Genomic DNA, 7,152 nt, shown 5'->3' with positions numbered 1-7,152 from the left:
GCAACGGGACATTATCAGAATAAATCGAATGAATATTCAAATTGAATGTTGTAGCTTCTAAGTGCAGGATCGTTTTCCTTGTCTGTAAGGACAATCACTTCCAATATTCCTCCAGGAAAAGAATAGAGTGGGGCTGTAGTAAAATAGAATGAGAGAAGAAAATAATTATAATTTTATGCGAGAGTTTTAATCGGGGGGGGGGGGGGTATGCATCATTTATTTTTTGTATTTATTTTTTGAATTTGGCCCGTCGGCCCCCCCCCCCCCCCCCCCCCCCCGTGGATCCGCGCCTGTCCCCAAACTCTCCGGCTCGTAACAAAAGAAAAAGGTCGACCCGTATTGACTTTACACACCGGACTTTTGCTGAAAGGGGGGGGGGGCGGGGCGCTGGGAACACGCATATGCGTACCCTAAATAACACTGAGTGGGGGGGGGGGGGGCTATTATATAAAGAATCTAACATAGCACCAAGGAATTTGTAAAACGTACCAAATCCAATAAGTAATAAAAAACGAAGTTGGTTCAGCGCTCCTTTTAGATAGAGTACGTTTTTGTTGTAAAGTGCAGGATTATTTAAAAGAACATTCCTGACATAGCATTGGCAACAATGGGCGAATTATGTTGGTGTATAGTGAGTGTCGTTGAATGTATTATATAGAGGCTCTTTCTCCTCGTCTGGGACGACAAGCGCCAGCTCAGCTGCCGGGGTTCTTTGGCCTTCTTCCCTTTATTTTCTCCTGTTTTTTCTTCCGTTTCTTCCTCTCTATCCCCCCTCAGCCCTTACAAAAAAAATCTATGATATTCCTATGGTACGGCTCTATGGTGAATGGTATTTCTATGATATATTATATGGTAGAATATATTTCTATGGTATACCACACAATTGCTGAATGGTGGAGTTCTATGGTCAATGGTATATCATTGATGCCGTCCTATGGTGTATGGTATTTCTATGATATATTATATGGTAGACTATATTTCTATGGTATTTCTGTTGAATGGTATCCCTATGGTGGAGGATATTTCAGTGGTAGCTCTATGGTGGATGATGACTTTATGGTATATCTATGGTGGTTATGTGACTCTATGGTGGCTCTAAGTGAATGGTAGATCTATGGTAGCTCTATGGTGGCTGTATGGTGTATGGTATTTCTACGGTATGTTATATGGTAGAATACATTTCTATGGTATTTCTGTTGAATGGTATCCCTATGGTGGAGGATATTTCAGTGGTAGCTCTATGGTGGATGATGACTTTATGGTATATTTATGGTAGTTATGTGACTCTATGGTGGCTCTAAAGTGAATGGTAGATCTATGGTAGCTCTATGGTGGCTGTATGGTGTATGGTATTTCTACGGTATGTTATATGGTAGAATATATTTCTATGGTATTTCTGTTGAATGGTATCCCTATGGTGGAGGATATTTCAGTGGTAGCTCTATGGTGGATGATGACTTTATGGTATATTAATGGTGGTTAGTGGCTCTATGGTGGCTCTAAAGTGAATGGTAGATCTATGGTAGCTCTATGGTGGCTGTATGGTGGTATGGTGTATGGTATTTCTACGGTATGATATATGGTAGAGTATATTATATGGTATTTCCGTTGAATGGTATATCCCTGTGGTGTAAGATATTTTAGCAGTAGCTCTATGGTGGATGATGACATTATGATATATTACTAGTGGTTAGTGACTCCATGGTGGCTCTAACGTGGCACTTTTTACATAAAAAGGGCCCCTTTACTTTAAAAAGTGCCCCTATTATTTTTTTTAAAGTGCCCCTTTTTCTTCGATAAGTTCCGGTTTTCCTTTGCAATAAGTGTCCATTTTCCATTCTCATAAGTGCCCTTTTTCCATCTCTAGTAAGTGCCCCTTTTCAGATACGAGAAATGCCCCTTTTCACTTTTGATAAGTGCCCCATTCACCTCTGATAATTTCCCTATTCAAATCTGAGAGGGGCCTTTCCCCTTTTAATAACTACCCCTTGTTTAACTCGGATAAGCGCACCTTATATTTTCACATGTGCCCCCTTTCCTTTCTAACAAGTGCCCCCATTTAAAAGAGAGCCCCTTCCCTTTATCATAAATGCCCCTTTTCATCTATGAAAACAGTTACTTTTCATTCTTAAGTCCCTCTTCATTCTCATAGTCCCGTTCCATCTCTAGTAAATGACCCTATTAAATTCTGAGAGGTACTCGTTTTATTTTGACAAGTGTCCCTTTTCCTCCTGATAAGTGCTCTTTTCATCTTCAATAACTGCCCCTTTTATTTTGCCCCATTTAAAAGAGAACCCGTTCCCTTTATCATAAATGCCCCCTTCCCTTCCTAATAAATGCTCTTTTTCCTTCTTTTAAGTGCCCCATCCCCTTCCCATAATTACCCCCTTTTCATCTCTCATAAGTGCCCCGTTTATCTTGACATGTGCCTCTTTTCTTTTTAATAATAGCCTGCACTTCCCCCTTCTCATAAATCCCCCCTTCCCCTCGTATTAAACACCCCTATTAAAAACTGATCGGTGCCCCTTTTCGTACAACAAATGAAAATTTCCCCTTATTATTAGTGCCCCTTTTTCATTCTCATAAGTGCCCCTTTTCTTTTCACCTCAGATAATTACCCTTTAACAATGATACGTGCCCCATTTTCACCTTCTGATAATTACCCGTTGTAATTTGACATGTGCCCCTTTTTTTTCTAATAAGTGTCACCCTTGTCGATAAGTGTCCCCTTTTCCTTTCATCACGTGCCCCTAATTTCCAGCTACTAAGAGCAATATCACCCAAAGCACACTCGCATTTCTAGATGTTATAATTATGGTACTTATCAAAGGTCTTTTCAGTCTTCTGTTATGATAATGTAATAAACCCATCAGGATCGGGTTTTTCTTCTTTATAATTGATGTAATTTTTTCGCACTGCGACCTCACAAATCTTATTTATAAAGATAAAAAAAATATTGAAATCATCCCTGATAATGTAATCACAATATAGGGGGTATATACAAATGTTGTTTTTTTTTAATATATATTTTCGCTTGGAGATTTCCCTTTGTAGGTGCCCTATTTATTTTCTCCAGAAAGTGCCCTTTTTGTTGGTGCCCCCCCCCCGGGCCCACCCCCCCCCCCCACTTTGGAAGTCGCTCCACTGCCTCTGTTTGCACTCAATTAGTCTCAATCAATTAAAGAAATCATTAAATAAAAAATTCTAAACCAAATTGTAACAAGTAATGTATATCAGCAGAAAGTAGATAACAAGGGCTGTTTGCTGCCACCTTGTGCCCAAGATTTGAATAACTCTCCTAACCGTTGGTCTCTAATTTCTACTCACTGAAAATGCTTCGCAAAACTCCAAAATATGTGAGGAAGAGGAAGGTGTTCAAAGGAGATCAATACCAGATATTACAGAAGAGTAACATGAATGCTGGAGAGGTGCCAGAAGAACTAACAGCTAATTCAGAGATCGAGGAAGCTTTCCCTAAATAAGTGTTTGGACAGCCCTATTTTTGGCCCTGGTCCCACATGTGAAGATCCGCGTCATTAGTGGCCCACAACTTGCAGCTGCTTTGCAAAAGGCTCACGTGTGTCTTGGAGGTATGTACTTACTATCAAACAATATTTTTAGTTTGCAAACTGCTACTTTGAGATTGTATTGCATGCTCAAGGGGTGAATGGCTCAAAAAGCCAAATCAAATGATTAAGAATAGAGTAAAGGAGGGGGTAAATCGACCATCACCAGTTTTCGGCCGATCCGTTGGATGCATGGTAAAATCCCTTTAAAATCCATCGCATAACAGCATATCATATATCCCACACATACCATACCATGCCAGAGTCACTGAAGAACCACATTTGCAATGGAAAATATATCCTAAAATATCACATTTTAGCGATGTAATCGGCGGTCCCGCTCCCCGAATCTGAAAAATTAAGTATCTTACGCGTGTAAGGAATATGGGTACCATAAAATGAGCTTTATTTCAAGTATTTTTCAGATTTAGAGTCCGATTTTGTGTGAGTCGCAAACTCAAAAGTATCTCATCGCATGTATTTAATCAATGCAGCCGGATACCGCAGCGCACACACGATATCTCTGTCTAATTCAGATTCCAATTTCTGATCACCGCAGAGGTAGTTTTCGGCACGGGAAGCTCCGGCTTGGGATACCTGCTCCGGCCGCTATAGACCGAATTTTCGGTCTCTTTCGTTCGTTAGCCTCTTGGGGTAGGGTCGGCCGGCTCTCTCTTTAGAGATGGAAACCGTCTATACACATTCCCTTGATAACACCACGGCCATTTCAGGTTGGTAGCGTTTTGCCCCAAAATCCCCCAAAATGTCATTTTACCTCGTGTATATCCAAATGTAAGTTAGGCCTAGGCTATAATACATCGGTTCCACTTACTAACTTGATTGAAATAATCCGTTTAATGGTCCCTTTTAAGGAAATTATGGGTCAAAATCGACATCCATGTTGAAAATCTTGCAAGCCGTGTTAAACTCTCGCTGCTGGAGTCATCTAAATCAATCTCATCCCTTCTAGTCTACGCCGAAGGCAAAAATGATTATGAAGGAAAAACTGTGCGCCATCTACACGTTCGTAATGGCGCACGGTTTTTCCTTCATAATCATTTTGCCTTTGGCGTAGACTAGAAGGGATGAGATTGATTTAGATGACTCCGGCAGCAAGAGTTTAACACGGCTTGCAAGATTTTCAACATGGATGTCGATTTTGACCCATAATTTCCTTAAAAGGGACCATTAAACGGATTATTTCAATCAAGTTAGTAAGTGGGACCGATGTATTATAGCCTAGGCCTAATTTACATTTGGATATACACGAGGTAAAATGACATTTTGGGGGATTTTGGGGGCAAAACGCTACGACCTGAAATGGCTGTGGCGTTATCAAGGGAATGTGTATAGACGGTTTCCGTCTCTAAAGAGAGAGCCGGCCGACCCTACCCCAATAAGAGGCTAACGAACGAAAGAGACGGAAAATTCGGTCTACGGCCGCTAGTGCTATAGATCAGTGGGGAAACGCATGGCGCGCTTGCTTGCTTCCTATTGACTTTGTACATGTGGCCGAAAACTGCCTCGCTAGGCCGAAAACTACCTCCGAAACAGTGAAAATGGAAATGAATGTTGTCATGGCAATTCATGATTTTTTTCTGGGATTCTTTCTTTGTTTAAATAATAATAGTATTTGCTTCATGATTTGAACAAGAAATGATAATAAATAGGAAGTAAAGAGTCCAAAAAATAGGATTTTGTCTTAAGTGGCCGAAAAAACCCCTCCTTTACTCTATGGTGAATCGAAGTGGGGGCATCGGAATTGTCGTGAAATCTGTGAAAATGTGTATTTGTGTAATATACTACATGTATGTCATAACTAGCACTTTGTTATTATTTGGGGATTGTGCTTTTAAAAATATTTTCCCTGTTCCATAAAGTGTTTTGGATATCTTTTACAGGGCATCTCATTCCTCTGGAGAATTTGTCAAAGAGGAATGAATGGGTTGAACTGCGCCATGGTCCTTGGTTGCTTCATTTGCAAGAAGGAGAGGACATTCTCTTCATCAGAAAATGAATGCGAAGGACGTGGAAAGTCTGCAGAAATAAACCGCAGAGCTACTTTGGCAGCAACGGAGGTTGGTTTGGCATGGGATAGCTTGTACGTGCGACTTGCTGACCATCCTCGGAACAGCCCCACTAGTCGAAGCCCCTAGCTACAACAGGCACATAGCCACTTTATCTTCCTTATCCCAAGAGGTTAGTCACCAGCCTTGTGTTTTCTTCATTACGTTATCTTAGCTGTACGTACATTTAATCAAAACATATTTCTATTTCTTAGTTATGGTCGATAGACAGTATAATACATGTACATCAATATCCCTTCTTGTCAAATCAAGGGATGAAAATTAATCAAATCTAAATATTTGTAATAGGGTCTAATAAGTAAGGGGCCTGAGGGAACTTGAAATTTACTTGTTATTTATTACAAACTCTTTTTTTTTTGCAGACCAGTAAGGATCAGAAGAAGAAGGTGGCAGCATGCCTACGTCAAAGGGCCATGGACAAGGATCTGACCATCAGGGAAAATTATTATGTGGACGTGGCAGTGCCCTACGATGGAACATGGCATAGACGAGGTTACACATCGAATCATGGGGTGGGGGTAGTGATACCGATCGATACATGTAAACAGTTTGAGTATAGAAAGGGTTGGGTCTTCAGTGTTCTCAGCCAGAGGGACCTTGATCGCCTTCAGAGACTCCAAAACTGAGCAGCAAGGCTCGTCTTTTCTGCTCCTCTTCGAACTCACATACAACCTCTTTGACTTGAACTTCATTGTACATGTTTATACAATGTTTTAGAACATTTCTGTGCTGCAACTCAGTGCCTTAGTTTTTATTGTACATGTTTATATATTTTTAACTTGCCTTTCATTTTAGTCATGTTTACATACACACTATATATGACATTTTAGTTATTTAGAGGAACTAGGGTGATATATATGTGGGTATTTAGTACACATTAGTAGAATAAGTCCAAGTAATATGTGTTGCAATTATGAACTTGCCTTTCATTTTAGTTTGTAGTGTACATGTTTATGTGATATATTTTTTACTTGCCTTTTATTTTAGTTTTTAGCATATGTACATGCATACAACTTTTGATATAAACCAAATACATCCTGCCACTTTCATTCAATTCATTTTTTTAATAAGCATCATGTGTGTATTGTAAGTTAACATTTAAGTTTAGATTTCTCAAAAATTCAATATATTATAGTCACCATTCTGTGTACTATAGAACGCACTACAGCCACCATTCTGCTAACCACAGATCAAGATCCAAACTACCATTCTGAATATACCATTTCAAAATGCTACAATTAAGCGTAATATTTTGTTGCATATTTTGAATGGTAGTGAATGGTAGATGAATGGTGGCTCTATGGTAGATGAATGGTGGCTCTATGGTAGATAAATTGTGGCTCTATGGTAGATGAATGGTGACTCTATGGTAGATGAATGGTGGCTCTATGGTAGATGAATGGTGGCTCTATGGTAGATGAATGGTGGCTCTATGGTAGATGAGTGGTGACTCTATGGTAGATGAATGGTGGCTCTATGGTAGATGAATGGTGGCTCTA

At 39.9% G+C, this 7,152-nt stretch overlaps 1 long non-coding RNA gene across 1 annotated transcript; it reads left to right on the top strand.

The window, feature by feature from the left end:
- Positions 1–3,290: 3,290 nt before the first annotated feature.
- On the top strand, positions 3,291–6,707 carry LOC115924460. The gene is made up of 3 exons (XR_004064314.1): positions 3,291–3,590; positions 5,468–5,765; positions 6,016–6,707. It is a non-coding gene; the product is annotated as an uncharacterized LOC115924460 (long non-coding RNA).
- The last annotated feature ends 445 nt before the right edge of the window (positions 6,708–7,152 follow it).

This window comes from Strongylocentrotus purpuratus, unplaced genomic scaffold, assembly GCF_000002235.5.
Source record: "Strongylocentrotus purpuratus isolate Spur 01 unplaced genomic scaffold, Spur_5.0 spur5_scaffold_16, whole genome shotgun sequence".
Taxonomy (NCBI): domain Eukaryota; kingdom Metazoa; phylum Echinodermata; class Echinoidea; order Camarodonta; family Strongylocentrotidae; genus Strongylocentrotus; species Strongylocentrotus purpuratus.
This window is presented reverse-complemented; position numbering and strand designations above follow the sequence as displayed.